The sequence below is a fragment of the Diceros bicornis genome, chromosome 1 (genome assembly GCF_020826845.1).
Source record: "Diceros bicornis minor isolate mBicDic1 chromosome 1, mDicBic1.mat.cur, whole genome shotgun sequence".
NCBI classification, from domain to species: domain Eukaryota; kingdom Metazoa; phylum Chordata; class Mammalia; order Perissodactyla; family Rhinocerotidae; genus Diceros; species Diceros bicornis.
Genome location: NC_080740.1, coordinates 42,995,219 through 43,010,948, shown reverse-complemented (window position 1 = coordinate 43,010,948; position 15,730 = coordinate 42,995,219). Strand labels below are relative to the sequence as shown.

Genomic DNA, 15,730 nt, shown 5'->3' with positions numbered 1-15,730 from the left:
TTGTGTATTTCATTCTTTTCACTGATGCATCTTAGCCTTGAGACAATTTTTCTACTCTGCAATTCAGAAAGTGGCATGGCAAGGGTTCTATGCAGACAAATTGCTGCTAAGTCTTGCCAGGCAATAGATTAAAAATGATGTTAGTTTTTGAAAGCTCATATAGGGTGTGTGGCCACAACTCAGTAACAGTTAAGGTTATAAGATAACATATCCACATGTATATAAGGTGCTAATAAATGAAAGAAATAATTCACTACTCTGAAAGTTTATAGTTCATAATCTCGCTCTTGAAAAGTAAGCCTTATTCTAAAGAGATGTGGTCTTCCTGCTGTGCACATAATTAGCAGTAATGAGAATTAGACAAGCACATGTAGTGCAAGCTTATCCTTGCTTTAAGTTGTGCTTGTCAAGTGGGGATATAAAACGAGATGTGCTGTTAATGCTTCAGTGCATTGTGGACATATGGCAGGCTTTTAGCAAAGTGGCACCCTGGGAGGATATTTGCTTATTCTTCCTACATGGCATTGAGACTCACAGCACCCTCTCTCCTAATGTCTAATAGAAGGTACTAAGAAAAACAAGTGGCTGAATTTATGACCTAACAGAGGGTCCTCATTCATCATAAATTATGTCTAATATGAACCTTCATAATTGAAGATTATTTAATGTATTTTCAATCTATGGTATCCTTATACTCTGTCCTAATTTTTTCTAGAAAAGACTATAATCTCAAAAATAACAAAAATAAACTCGTGTTACAGACAGATTGGGGACTGTAGGATGGAGGAGAGCATGTGGCTAACACTTTTTGAGAATTTAGTATGAGTTCAGCAATGTTTTAATGTTATTTTTTTAAACCTTTACCATACACGTTTGAGGTAGGAATTATTCCCAATTCATAAACGAGGAAACAAGATGGTTTTGTACCTTGCCGAGAATCACAAAACTAGTGAATGACAAAATTATGATTAAACTCCAAATCTGTGGGACCAAGCTTTTGTCACTACCAGTATTGCTCAAAGCTCTTTGTTCACCCCTACCTGCTGCATCTGCTGGCCAGGAGGGATGAAGTTAAAAGTCTACTACTCTATACCATGACTTGCTCATCCTGTTACAAAATACTCTGCTTATGAAAAATCACACCCTCTGATTACACAGTTATTAATTGACATTCAATTTTCTCCAAAATTCAATGAGGATTTTGGGTCTTGTTCAGTATCCATTCTTTGCAAATCCTTTACTATTATCCTGAGTGATTTCAGTGTCCATAGGCATAATCCATTCAACTTCCTCACCTCAAGTATTTCCAAGCTCCTTAACATCAATATTTTTTATGTTCTCTACACTTTAGCAAACTAATACTCCTGGACGTTATCATCATCTGGAACTGCTCTATCTCTAAAACGTTAAATACTAACAGAACCATGACAGAGGGTGCTAGTTACCTATCTCCACCATTCTTTCTCCCTTCACCCTAAGGATAGAACCCATGATTTGTGGTAAGCATGACTATCTAGAAAAAAATAATATATTTTGCAGCTTCTCTTACAGTTAATCTTAGCCAAATGACTAACTTCTGATCAATAAGATGTAAGAAAAAGTTTTTGTAAAACTGTCTTTAAAGGGAGTTGAGGGAAGAGATGGCCCTGTTTCCTTCTTTTTGTTGGCTTGACAGCAAATGTGATGCTATCTAGTTGGAAGGAAAAAAAAAAAACTTCTAATTTAATTTTGTGTAACATTAAAATTTATGGCATAGTAGTAATGAAGACAGAATGCTCATCAAAAGTATTTATTGTACAATATTTATGAAACCTCTGGTTTAAAAAGCTATAAAACAAGATTGGAGCAGAGTCTTTGCAAGCTGTGTAAAATCTCTCCAGTTTTGCTATTTATGATACTATATCAGAATAAGTAGTATATCAACAAATGGTATAAATAAGGAAATTCTACCTGGATTTTCATATTATTTACAGAATCCCTAGAAAACTTGGCAACAATTAAATTTCTAAAAGATTCAAATGACGCTGTTAAGCACTAGACTCATTTTTATAATAATTTCTATTTCATTTATTTCTCTTCCCGTTTCTGCACTATCAGGGATTATTAATAGTTGGTTATGCCTACTACAGACTATAGAAGATTCCCCAGATAAGATATGATTTCATTAATCATTATTGATGCTTAAGATAAGAGTATTTTAATACCTAGAAATACTAGCCTTGAACAAAATACAGTTTAGATCACATTTTTACAGATGAGAAATATGAAGACATAACGAGGCTATCGAGTTGCTTAAGGTCACATATTTTGCTAGTGTCAAAGATGGCACTGAAATCCAGATCTTTTTGATTCCTTATAATCATGAGATGTGTTTTTTTCCCCCTATTACTCATGCTGATTAAAGTCTTTTAAAAGAAAATCAAATAACTCTATGGGTAAGTATTGTGGAGGATGACCGCAAAGGAGTAGGCACTATTTAGAAGCATTGAGAATTGGTCAAAAGCAATGAAGATATAAAAAGTTTTTACTCACATGTGTAAGTTCCCTTTTTTTTTGCTTTAATATTTTTATGTAGTCAAACTAGCTTTCCAGTCACATTTGCTCTTTTTAAATAAATTTTTATCTTAGATTAGTTTTTTATTTGGAGAAAAATTGCAAAAATAGTACAGAGAGTTCCCATAGGCCCCATACCCAGTTTCACCTATTATTAGCGTCCTATATTAATATGGTACATTTGTCCCAATTAATGAACCAATATTGATACATTATTATTAACTGAAGTCCATACTTTATTCAGATTTTCTTAATTTCTTTCTTTTTTTTTTTTTGGTGAGGTGGATTGCCCCTGAGCTAACATCTGTGCCCATGTTCCTTTACTTTTTGTATATGGGATGCCTCCACAGCATGGCTTGATGAGTGGTGTATGTCCGCACGCGGGATCCGAACTCGTGAACCCAGACTGCTGAAGCGGAGCATGCTGAACTTAATCACTATGCCACCGGGCCAGCCCCCAGATTTTCTTAATTTTTATTGAATGTCCTTTTGCTGATTCAGGATACCATCCAGGATACCACATTACATTAAGTTGTCATGTATCCTTAGACTCCTCTTGACTATGACAGTTTCTTAGACTTTTTGTATTTTTGATGACCATGACAGTTTTGAGGATTACTGGCCAGGTATTTTATAGACTGTCCTTCAACTGGGATTTGTTTGGTGTTTTTCTCATTAGACTTGGGGTCATGGGTTTTTGGCAGGATAACCGCAAAGCTAAAGTGCCGTTCTCATCAAATCGTATCAAGGGTATGTAATATCAACATGATTTATTACTGATCAACATCACTGTTGGTGTTAACCTTGATCACCTGGTTGAGATAATATTTCTTAGGTATCTCTCCTGTAAAGTTACTCTCCCCCTCCCATCCTTTTTCATGCTGTACTCTTTGGAAACAAGTCACTATGTATGACCCGCACTCAAGGAGTAGGGAGTTGTGCTCCATCTCCTTGAGGGTAGAGTATATACATAAATTATTTGGAACTTTTGTGCATAGAATGCTTGTTAATTCTCTTCCATTCATTTATTTTTAAAAATCATGTATTTATATCAGCATGAATTTAAGGATATCTTTTTATACTTTTGATTATACTGTAATACTACTTTGTTTATTTTATTGTTCAAAGTACTTTAACTTTGGCTGTTGGGAGCTCTTTCAGCTGGATCCTGTGTCCCTTTGACATATTCCCATCATTATGGAGTTTCTTTGAGCAGTTCCTTACACAACTATATTACATAGCCTCGCCAACGTGTGATGCGACTTTAAAGCAATTAAACTGATTTCCATGGTCAATATGAGTTGATTTTGGTCAATAGAAAACAGTAGGGGTAAAATTTATCTATGTATCTATCCATCCATCTATCTATCTATCATCTATCATCATCTATCTATCTGTCCATATCTGTCTGGAAATAGATATAGACATAGACATAGATAGACATCCAATTAACCCAGCAGCATTTATGGAAAGATTATCCTTTCCTACGGTTCTGCAATGGCATCTTTGTCCTACAGTAAGGGTCAATAAATGCGCAGGCTTCTTTCAGAACATTCTCTTCTGTTCTGTTAGTCTATTTATCCCTTGCTGTAATACTACCTGACTTAATTACTGTGGTTTCAGAACTAGTCTTATTATCTGGTGATAGTCTTTGTTCTGTTCCTTCAAAATTTTCTGCTAGCCTTTCTCAACTGATGTTCTTCATCTGAACAAGAACACAAAAAATGATTTGAGTGATAATTTTCTCAATTCTCTCAAGTATGTACCATTCTAGATGCATAAGAGAGAAGTTAACTCATAAAAGGGAAGTTTTAGGGCAATAGAGTTTAATCCTCTCATGGAACTCTGGCTGAGAAATCCTGAACAGCTACTCATGGTTCCTTGCATATTCATATAGAATTTAAAATAAGCTTGTCAATTTCCATAAAAATTTTATTGCGAGTTTTATGGGAACAGAATTTAATTTATTCCTCAATTTGGAGAAAATCAAAATCTTTACAATACTGTTTGAAAACACTAATATGATATATTGCTCCATTTATTTATCTCTTTTTTAATTTCTCTCATTAATGTTTTGTGGAGATCTGGCCCATCTTTTGTTAGATTTGTTCCTAGCTATTTGTTTGTTTTTTTTTTTTTTTGGTGATGAAGATTGGCCCTGAGTAACATCTCTTGCCAATCCTTCTCCATTTGCTGAGGAAGATTGGCCCTGGGCTGACATCCGTGCCCATCTTCCTCTACTTATATGTGGGACGCCTGCCATAGCATGGCTTGATAAGTTCTGCGTAGGTCTGCACCTGGGATCCAAACCCATGAACCCCGGGCTGCTGAAGTGGAGCTTGTGAACTTAACCACTACACCACCGGGCTGGCCCCTATTTGTTATTTTTGATGCTATTGTAAATGAAACATTTAAAAATTTTTTACTGTTCATTATTTGTTGCTGTTATTCTAAAGGGCAATAAATTTTATGAACATTGACCTTCTAATCCACAGCCATTATAAATTTACATATTACTTCTAATAGGTCTTTTGTGAGTTCTTTTAGATTTTTCTGTGTGTACAATCATCTGTTGGATCTATCTGTGAATAACTACAGATTTATTACTCCTTTTCCAATCATTTATTTTTCTTTTCTCATTGCATAGGCTGGGATCATCACTACAATCTAGAAAGAGCTATAACCACACTCATTCCCAATTTCATGTGGGAAAGTTTTCCATATTTCCCCTTTAGTTACAATGTAGATTTTTAAAAAAGACTATCCTATTATATTAACAATGGTCTTTTTTGCCTCTTAATGTCATTAATTTTTATGTATGGGTATTGAATTAGGATGATTATGTAATTTTTTTTCCTTTAGAATATTAATGGTATGAAATATGTTGTTTTTTAATTGTTAAAATAACCTTGCATTCCTGAAATGAATGCAACATTGACATGATTTTTTCCCATTTTATATCTTGCTGGATTCAGTTTGCTAATAGACTATTTAAGATGTTTGTACCTATGTTCTTGGGAGATATTTGCCTGTAAATTTCTTTTCTTGATGTGACTTTTAGTGATTAATATCAAAGTTATGCTACTGTTGTAAATCCAAGTGTTCTCATTTTCTGTTCTGAAAGTGATTGTATATGATATAGCTAATTTCTTCTTAAGTATTTCTTAGAATTAATTGTAATACCTTTTGTGCCTAAATTTTTTTGTCAAAAAGTGTTTAATTATAAATTCAATTATTTGATAGATATAGGACTATTCAGATTTTCTCTTTTTTCTTAAGCCAATCTTTGTAAGTTCTGTTTCCATGAATTTATTTCTTTTAAATTGTCATATTTTTTGACATAAAATTCTTTGTCTGTTTCTGTCTTCCCACTATCTAATAATGGCTCTTTGAAGTTTTCAGATTTAGTGATGACTCTTTCCTAGTTTCCAATGAATATTTTTGCATTTTACATTTTCTGGGTTACTTCAGTTAGGATTAATGAAAGAGAAGTCAGCTGCTCCACTACCTCACAAAACCTGCTCCTCCTCTCTTACACCACAAAGCACCATATCAATAATTTTGCAAATTGTGATTTATGATTTTTTAAATTTTAAATGGAATAATAAAAAATAAATAAATGATGTGTTTGTGTGTGTGCACACACAGGAGGAAAGAGAGAGAAAAAAGAATGAAAGCATGAAGGCTCTGACAAACTACTCCATGTGAGAGTAAACATTGGATAGATTATCATGCTTTCCACAAAAGTTTTTCATAATTTTAATATACTTCAACAACTCTTAATCTAAGCAATTGTGTGAACAATATAAATAGATTGATATTGTAAGAGTCACCCAGGTGTTTGTTCTAGCCTTTTACATAAGTGCTTCTAAAGCTATACTCCCCAAACCACTAGCAACTTGAGGACTTATTAAAATCAAATTCCTGGATCCAACTCCAAATCTACTGAATCAAAGTTTCTCCGGGTAAAACCCAGAAAACTATCTTGTAACCAACTCTCTATGAAAGTCTTAGCCACTGAAGCTTGAGAACTACTCCTTTGGATTAACTCCCTGCTGGAATTCAGTAGACTGGCTTTACCTAATGTTCAAAGCTGCATAAACATAACTTGATATGTTTTTTGTACAGAGAAACGAGAGTATCTTACCTGAGATGTAGGTTAGCTATCTCTAGAGATAGATGAGTATTTCAGCACTAGCACGTATCTGTACGACTGAGGTCATTAAGAGTGAGACATTTTCAGGCATTTCATTGATCCAGTTTAAAATTGAAATTGTTTAACCCCATAACTGTCTATTTGGTTGACTAAAGCCTCATTTTGTACCTTTTTTTCAGATAAAGGAGAAAATAAATTAGCTAGTTGTACTAAACTCAGCCATAATGAATCAAAGCTGGATGTAATATATGTCCAGATGTTCAAAAGGAAACAATTATCATTTGTCATTTCCCAGTGTCTACTAAAACAATACCAATTTAGAATGAGGGAATATGATCACACATAAACATTTGGCATATCTCTTTCTAGTAACTAACCATGGCTTTCTTTCACACATTGGTGCTTAATGAATTGTGTACCAATGTTTCAATATTTTTACACTCAAACAATAATATACCTGATAATAGGAGAACACAACCATTCTTTCTGTTTTGTTTCTGAAATTAAAAAGTAGTTCCCTAAGTAAATATTAGAATTTCTGATGGTAGTTTCTGATGATGAGGAACTAACAGTAATGAGCGCTGTGTGATATTAATAAGCTGCTCTGTATGACCACATATTTGGGTTCTCTCTTGGCTGTCTCATGTCCTGTAGTGGGATAATTCTCCAGGACACAACGATGTAATACATTCATTATATATATATATAATGAATATATTATAATGCTATATATAAACAGTATTATGTTATTATTAATTATTTTAATTAATCCTTTATTATTATTATTAATAATTCATAATATATATAATTAATAGTATATTTTTTATATATATATATATATACTGTTAATGTGTATAGTCATAAACCACCTGGCTTGAACTGTCCTTGAAGCACTGGATAATATGAAGCTGAGAGAGAAAGCCTTCACTCCTGGATTGAGGTTACCTTATACAAGAGAATAAGAAGATAGCTAGGCAGTATGGTGAGGTGAATATGAATGCTTTGACCTGCAATTTACAGCATACTCTAAAGTGATTTTCTGCATTTGGTCTAGTAACCCTTTCATTTGGTCTCTGGATTGGGAAAAAAACATAAAAGTAATTTAATTCAACCACCCAAGGAAAAACCTTCTCAACACTAGATTTAAAACCCACAACATGCACAGACAGAAACACATACACCTATATCTATCTATATATTTATTTAAATCAGACCCCTTGCTTCGTCTTCAAAAATACTTTTTTATAAACATAAAAATCAGATCTCTTAAAAAACATGCTGTTCATGGTATAAATGGATATTGATTATCTTTACTAGTATAACTGCTATGGGGAACTGTAGGGAGTCTGCTTTCAAGAGGTTATATGAGGAATTTATGCCTTGATCACTTTTGATTTCATAAAAGTAATAAAGTTATATTTTGAAGTTTTAGATATCCCATTGAGATTATTGACTAAAAAATATATTACCATTATCATGACAAATTTCAATGATCCACTCTAAAAAATAAAGATAGTAAATGACAAAGATACTTAAGAAACATTTTCATTAAAATAATACTTGAATGTTATTAAAAATGTCTTATAGACAATTTCTTTTTATTACTTTTTCATGTGCATTAAATGGCTGTTTTTAATACATGGTCTATTTTAACTACTGAACAATTGTTCAAAACCCCTGTGAAAAATAGAATGATGTTGTAAACTGTTCAGATATACTAAAATACCAAAATGAACATTATAAAACACTCTCCCTACAGAAGTCTTTGAAATATTGTCTAATATATGCTTAAATTTGCCAATGCAGTGTGCAAAGAAAACAGTCAGATAGTTTAGCCTATAATTGAAATTAGTGTTCAGTTTGACTTTGTTTAGTAGTTTCCCATTAAAAGAATGCATCTTGATATTATTTAAATAAATATTAGATATTTAATGATGATATAAACATATTATATATTTAATAAATCAATGAAATAATTTAATAGAAAGGAATAAAAATTATTCCCCCCTTTATTTTCGTCTTTCCATAAACCCATTATATACTCAGTGTCTTTTCAAAATATATGAAAGGAAAGAATCTCTCAGAATATCATAAAAATTTAATCAGATCCCTTGTAGGAACATTTAGAGACAATTGCTACATGCTGTAATCATTTTCTTCAGTCTTGATCCTTGAGGCGTGTTATGAGGTAACATTATTAATGTTCTTTGTCTTTTGGGAGGTATGTGTAATTATTCTGTGCCTCATCGGTGTATGACTATATGCTCAACACTTTAATAAGAATTGCCCCTGCCTCATCTACACAATGCACTAAAAAAGACTCAAGTCCCCTTTCTGAACTTCAGGGAACTATTCCTTGCCATGTATTATTCATTTTAAGTAAGTTAATGTCATTGGGAGACAGAGTTTCTGCCTTATATGATAAAAGATTTAAGTGAGGTACAGTTAATTACTTATTGCCCATGCCCTGGTGTGCTTTTCCATATGGCCTTTTTTTGGCATATGAGTGAAAAGAAGTCATCAGGGTAAAGTCATAAGCAGAACTTTCTATATTAAAACTTTAATGTGTCAGTGCCCAGAGCACTAGCTAATTCCAGTTATCTAGTTACAGAACCTGAGCAAATAATTTAGCATCTAGTGCTTCTCAATATGCTTACTTTAGTTCAACTTCTGTCTCTTAAATCAAAGACAGAATTATCTCGCAAGTGCTTCAATTGCATGTGTCAGTGTCCTTGAAAGGAAAGTTTTATTAGCAGAATGCCTGTGTCCTCGTGGGAAACATACTAAAACTTTTAAACCACAACTGTGGGTCTAGTTTTGAAGTCATGAAAATCCAAAATGTACATAATGGAAAGAACATTATAACATTTCTTTTAGTTGTCTTGGTTTTTAGAAAAGAAGAAAAAATGCTCCTTTACCTTTTTTAGCTATATGGGTGTGCTTTAAAATGTTCCTCGATTGACAAATACTTGTTTTGATACACGCCTTGTCAATCAATACATGTAATGATTATTGGAACTAAAGAATAAAGAGTGTGAGCAGTTCAGCTCTAGAATGTCTACGTCAGATTGGGGCCAGCAATTTTGCTGGGTGGGGGGGTTGTGACTTCGCATCAAACTGCACTTGTATAAAAGCCCATTGTTTTTATTTCATTGGTCTCTTAATTTGGGAGTGGTTTTGAGTGCTATTGGAAATTTGGTCTAAAGCTTCTCCTATACGAGGCGTTGGTACTGCCACTTCATATGAAAATGTTAGAAGTAGAAAGGACTTGAAAATTATTTCAGAGTAACTCTTTAATTTTATAGTTGAGAAAACTGAGGGCTAGAAGTTAGAGTGATTCAGTCAAGGTTACAGTTTAATTCTTTATGCTTTAATGCCATTAAAGTATATCTTAATTTTAAAATAAATTGTTAACATGCATGCCTCATTCACTATTCCTAAATAGGTATCAAAAAAGCACACTCATACCACAATTTTTATTTTTCCTTATTAGACTATTGGAAATTCTTTCTCTACACTGGGTGTAAGAATATGATTACCAAGGAAACTGGTAGCAACATAACGTGTTTGTAAAGCAGAAATCTGATATAATTTAAACACAAATGTGAGATGTATTTTAGTTTCATAATTTACATATTATGTATTAGTGAAGTTGATTTGCCATGCAAAAGGGAATTTGTGCTTGCAAAAAGTTTTTCACCAGTATTACACTTGTCTTATATTGTTATGATGCCTAATGATAGCATTTTTTCTTAAATAAAAAAGGATACTTAATTATAATCTTATTCACCTTATACTATAGTCATAATTTTATTTAAAAAAATGATATTTGCATATTGTCATTTTAGAAAGAGGTGTTTGGCAGAAGGAAAAAAAGAGAAAGAAATTCAGTATTTGACTAATGAAAAGAGAGAAAGAAATTCAGTATTTGACTAATGAAATAAAACTTTCCAAGAAATCAAGGCCAAGCCCAATTTAGTAGTGATTAAATAGCAATTATAATTTTAGAGCTATTAAGACAACAATGTGAACTGATTTGGTTTCAATTCAATCCCAAGGAGGGACAGATGCACATTGTGTAGACAGATGCAGTCACTCCACTGAGTAATGCTCTGCAGTGGGAGTCAGGAGAGTTGAGTCTGTGTTCAGCTTTACAAGTAATTTTGCATAGCTCCTATTTTGCATCACAAATTTTTAATCTCTGGCTATTATTGCATTTCTTGCCTTTTTCTTGTAGAGAGATTTTGATGGTCAATGAATTCTGTAAGAGGGTGCTTGGTAAATTTAAACAATGTTCTGTATGTTTTTAATGCATTTGACTGCTGAGAATGCAGTCAAGAATTGAAAAATGTCTGTCATCAATGGACGTTATAACACTTCAGTAGTTTGGCACAGTGGAGTAGCTGTTACATGGCTTTAAATTGCTGGTTTTTCAAGGACTAAAAACTTAATCCAGTATTTTTCACAAAATCTCTTTCTTCTCTTTCTCTTACATCTTTACACGTTTTTTCTGTGCAAACCTCTTTTTCCTTCTTCTCAACTATTGCCCAGTGCTTGATATCTCCTAAGTCTTTTGGTGGCCCAACCTCTCTGCTAAGCTTCAAGCTCTATTTCTACCTGCCATTTGGGTCTTTCCAAATGGATGTCCCACAAGCACTTCGAACCAACCAAATACTCAAACTAGTTTTGTTATCTTTCTCATCAAACATCCTTCTTTCACCCAGAAGCTCATTACTCATGCTAGGAAATTTAGAATTGCTTTTACCGTCTTCCCTTTTCACACAGCTCACGGTCAAGACATTTCTAAATCCCAGATCTCAAGTGTGTTTGGAAGCAACCATTCACTCTTGCTCTATGTTACTGACACCCTTGTTTAGGTCTTTATTATTGACTGTGTTAGATTAATGCCGTAGAACAGACTGGGGAGGCTGTGGAAAGAACAAGGGCTGTGGTGCCTGACAGACCTGCATGTTTGAAGACTCAGCTATGCCTCTTACCATCTATGTTTGTTTGGGTAGAGTACTTAAACTTATTGATCTTTAGTTTATTCGATGTATAATGGCAAACAGTTATTTTACAAGGTTGCTTTAAAGATTAGAAATTATATATATATATATATATATATATATATATATATATAGGAACTATATATATATATAGTTCCTAGCACAGTGCCTGATACATCATAGGATTTAAATAACTAGCAGTGATAGCCTTACAGTACACTCACTGACTTTTAAATGAATCTAGCTGTCATAGTTATCTCACCTTTAGCTTGAGTAGCCTTTATAAAGCTGCCCAAGTTCTTTTTAAATCTTATGTCTAGTCAAGTCTCTCTTAAGCTTAAAAACTTCAGAAGCTCTGATTGCCTGAAGTTTTCTGGAATTTGAGATCCTTTCTGATCTTCATTCTAACCTCCAAAGTTCTGGGTTCACTCTCCACTACTTCCAGAAGACAGGTCTACTCCCTGCCATTAGAGTACGCTAGGCACCTCCATGTCCCTTGTTCTTGTTTGTTCTGCGTTTTCCTGACTGAATTGCCCTTTCTCCATTTTCCTTCATAACAAAACTTCAGGCCTAATCGTTATCTCTGTGTTGAAGCCTTCCCTGACCTCACCTCTCATCATATATAGAAGCAATTGCTTCCTGCTCTGGAAATCCTTTATCATTTGTTCACACAGCTAATTATAATAGTTAATTTGCGTTGAGTTTTATCATGTTCTTGACGCTCTTACATGTATTTTACATGTATGAATTTATGTATACTTTATGAGAAGGCACTATTATTATCCACATTTTGCAGATGAGAAACTTAGGCACAGAGTGGTTAAAAAACTTTGGCTATGATCAGTCGGTGGTGGAGTCAGGCATTGATCCAGGCAGTCTGGCTCCTGTGCCTATGTGATTATCCACTTACTTCTTACTGCCTCCCAATAGTATTTAACGCTGGATGGATTGTCATGTGCCCCAGACATATCCATGAATTAAGGGAAAACCCTAGCCCCATGTTGTACATAGGTTAGTTTGGCAGTAACAAGTACAATGAGGGGCAATTAGGATGTGAGTCCTTTAGAACTATGCAAGGAATAGCTGTTTGCAAATTATTTTCATTGTTAAAGTACTTTTGAAAGAGTAATTATCCATAATACTGCGCAGTCAACTTATATTGCTTAAGGAGTGATTATTCATTTTTGTGACTTGCTTTTTTGTCACTTACGGACTTCACCTCTGGCCCATCATTCCTGCTTTTTGCTATTTCTCTGCTCATTAGCATGTCCAATAGAAGAAGAGAGAGGAGATGAATTCTAATCATTCAGTTTTCCTCCTTGTTGGCTGCTAGAGTAGGGAAAAGTTAAACTATTGGACAACATAATGCTTAGGGCTATAAGGTGAAATTTTATACACACATACTTATTTTCCATTATTATCAATGACCAAAAGTCATTTAAAATTTAAGAGCCATGTGTTGAGTACTTACTGTGTAAGCTTTGTGAACTGCATTAATTGCTCTTTTAAGAGCTAGGAAGGATAAGCTTTATTTTATATTTTCAACTTTTTTTTTTTTTGAGGAAGATTGGCCCTGAGCTTACATCTGTTGCCAATCTTCCTCCTTTTTCCCTTTTTTCTCCCCAAAGCCCCAGTAGATAGTTGTATGTCATAGGTGCACATCCTTCTAGTTGCTCTATGTGGGACACCGCCTCAGCATGGCTTGATGAGCGGTGTGTAGGTCCACGCCTAGGATCTGAACCACCAAACCTCGGGCCACTGAAGCAGAGCACATCAACTTAACTGTTACGCCTCTGGGCCAGCCCCTATTTTCAACTTTTTAATATAAACTCAATTTGAGAAATCTCATGAAATAATTTTTTTCAATGTGCATTAATTAACTTAGCAGTGTACATAAATACACCTGTATGGAAATTCTGGCTTGAGGAAACTTTGTTCATTTCTCATTGGCTGAATATATCCAAACTCCTTGCTTTGACATTTACAGCCTTCCCGAATCTTATTTCTACGTTATGCTTCAATTGCAGGTCCCCAAATCTTCCCCATGAGCATCCTTCTGGCCACACTGAAGTAGTTCCCAAACACATCATATACATTTGCCCCAGGACCTGCATCATGTCTGGTATACTCTCCGTTGCTCATTTCTGTTGTGAGCTTTCTTCTGCCTTTGAAGATCTAACCCAGCAGCAAGCAGCAAGATCTCAGGGAAAGCACGGCTAGGGAACTGCCTTGTTCCTGGCTTATTCCCCTACTATGAACTCCTGCATTGCTTGCTACCTCTATTGCTGACATGTAGTCTTGATATTTGTCTCCTTTTCTGCCTGTCTTGTCTCACTTATTGGTTTTGTATGATAATGATAACACAAACTGCCATTTATTGAGCACATTCTCAAAGTCAGGCACTATACTAAAGTTTTAACAAACTTCATGTCATTGACCATTCACAACAACCCTAGGAGGTAGGCAAGGAAGTATCAGAGGCTCAGAGAGGTTAAGACACTTGCCCTAAATTTCACAGCTTCATGGAGCCCCTGCTTTTTATTATGATTCTCTTTAAGACCAGAGATCATGTCTTATGTCTCATATCTTTTTCTGAGGATTATTGTGAAGCATCAGTGAAATAAAGTTTGTAGCACCTACAAGCACAAAGGGGATCCTAATCATCTGCAGATAATCATAGTGTCTCTTAAGGTACAAATAAAAAGTACATGAGTAAATAGGAATAAAAATACTAAGCTGATACTTCTTTATTTGCATAATTTAAAATATTCTTCTAATTACATAGTGCCCCAAATAACAATTTATTGAAGGAGAAATGATATGAGAATACCATAATTTTGTGACTTATTGATAACTATATAATGGTAAGTAGGAACAGAACATTTTCTAATATTAGGTGGTCACCTAGATCATCACCATATTATAGAAAAATTCGTTTTTGAAAATTTTAAAACATCAAATTGATTATATTGTTTTATTTACCAATTTCTTACATCATCAGTGAACCATTTTGTAATGCATTTTTTTCCCTGTTGCCTTCCAGGTTTTGAGAATGTTCAACTTGAAAGATATTATTTTCCAGTCTTCATTAACATCTTCAACAATCTGCACTGTCTCAATTAATGGGGAGTAACTTGTAAAAGGCTGGCTGATTACTTAAGAACTGTCTCTTAATTTGAATATACATAGCTATATTTAGACTTACTTTACCTAATTATTATGCTTCCTGATTTTTCAACTAGTGTTATTCACTTTTTTTTTTTTTTTTTTTTTTTTTTTGTGAGGAGATCAGCCCTGAGCTAACATCCGCCAATCCTCCTCTTTTTTTTTTTGCTGAGGAAGACGGCCCTGGGCTAACATCTGTGCCTATCTTCCTCCACTTTATATGGGACGCCGCCACAGCATGGCTTACCAAGCAGTGCGTCGGTGCGCGCCCGGGATCCGAACCAGCGAACCCCGGGCCGCCGCAGCGGAGCGCGCGCACTTAACCGCTTGCGCCACCGGGCCGGCCCCGTGTTATTCACTTTTTAAGGTAGAGACCAGCAACTGTAGGACTGAAATCTGTGTAAGCTTTAGCGCTGATTTTAAAATTACGGCCATTTTTAAGGTGTCTACTAAAATAACATTTTTCTCTCTTATAACATAATGATTTATGGCACCTTTCTTTTCTTTGACCGACAAGCTAGAGTATTTTCAGTTTATCTAATATATGTCTAGTAAAAACCTATTCATGTCTCTGTGGGTAGGCATAGCCAAAGCATGAAATAGTGCTGAGTGTCAGCAGTGCTTCTTCGGTTAATAAAGATCCTGGAGAAAAATTTGACTCAAACAGCAGGGGCTGGGGTTCTCTTTTGAAATCTACCAAGCCATTTTTGTTGCTACATTTTAAATCTTGTCAAAAAGTTAAATGCTTAATTAATCTTAACATGGATTACAAGCAATCTTTTCACTGTGGGGAGTTTTACATGGTTATTATTAAATATCAAGTCTCTCAACTTTGTGTATTTTGTCCAGG

The 15,730-nt window shown here is 34.4% G+C and overlaps 1 long non-coding RNA gene across 3 annotated transcripts in view; it reads left to right on the top strand.

Moving 5' to 3' along the window:
- LOC131404491 (uncharacterized) overlaps positions 1-14,951 on the top strand; it is a 67,613-nt gene extending 52,662 nt beyond the window's left edge. Inside the window, exons 8-10 of one of the 3 annotated variants that reach the window (XR_009219807.1) lie at positions 1,352-1,499; positions 13,743-13,837; positions 14,759-14,951. This is a non-coding gene — a long non-coding RNA (uncharacterized LOC131404491). The remainder of the gene's footprint in view (positions 1-1,351; positions 1,500-13,742; positions 13,838-14,758) is intronic. The other 2 variants (XR_009219808.1, XR_009219809.1) reach the window with 2 other exon arrangements.
- Positions 14,952-15,730: the final 779 nt, after the last annotated feature.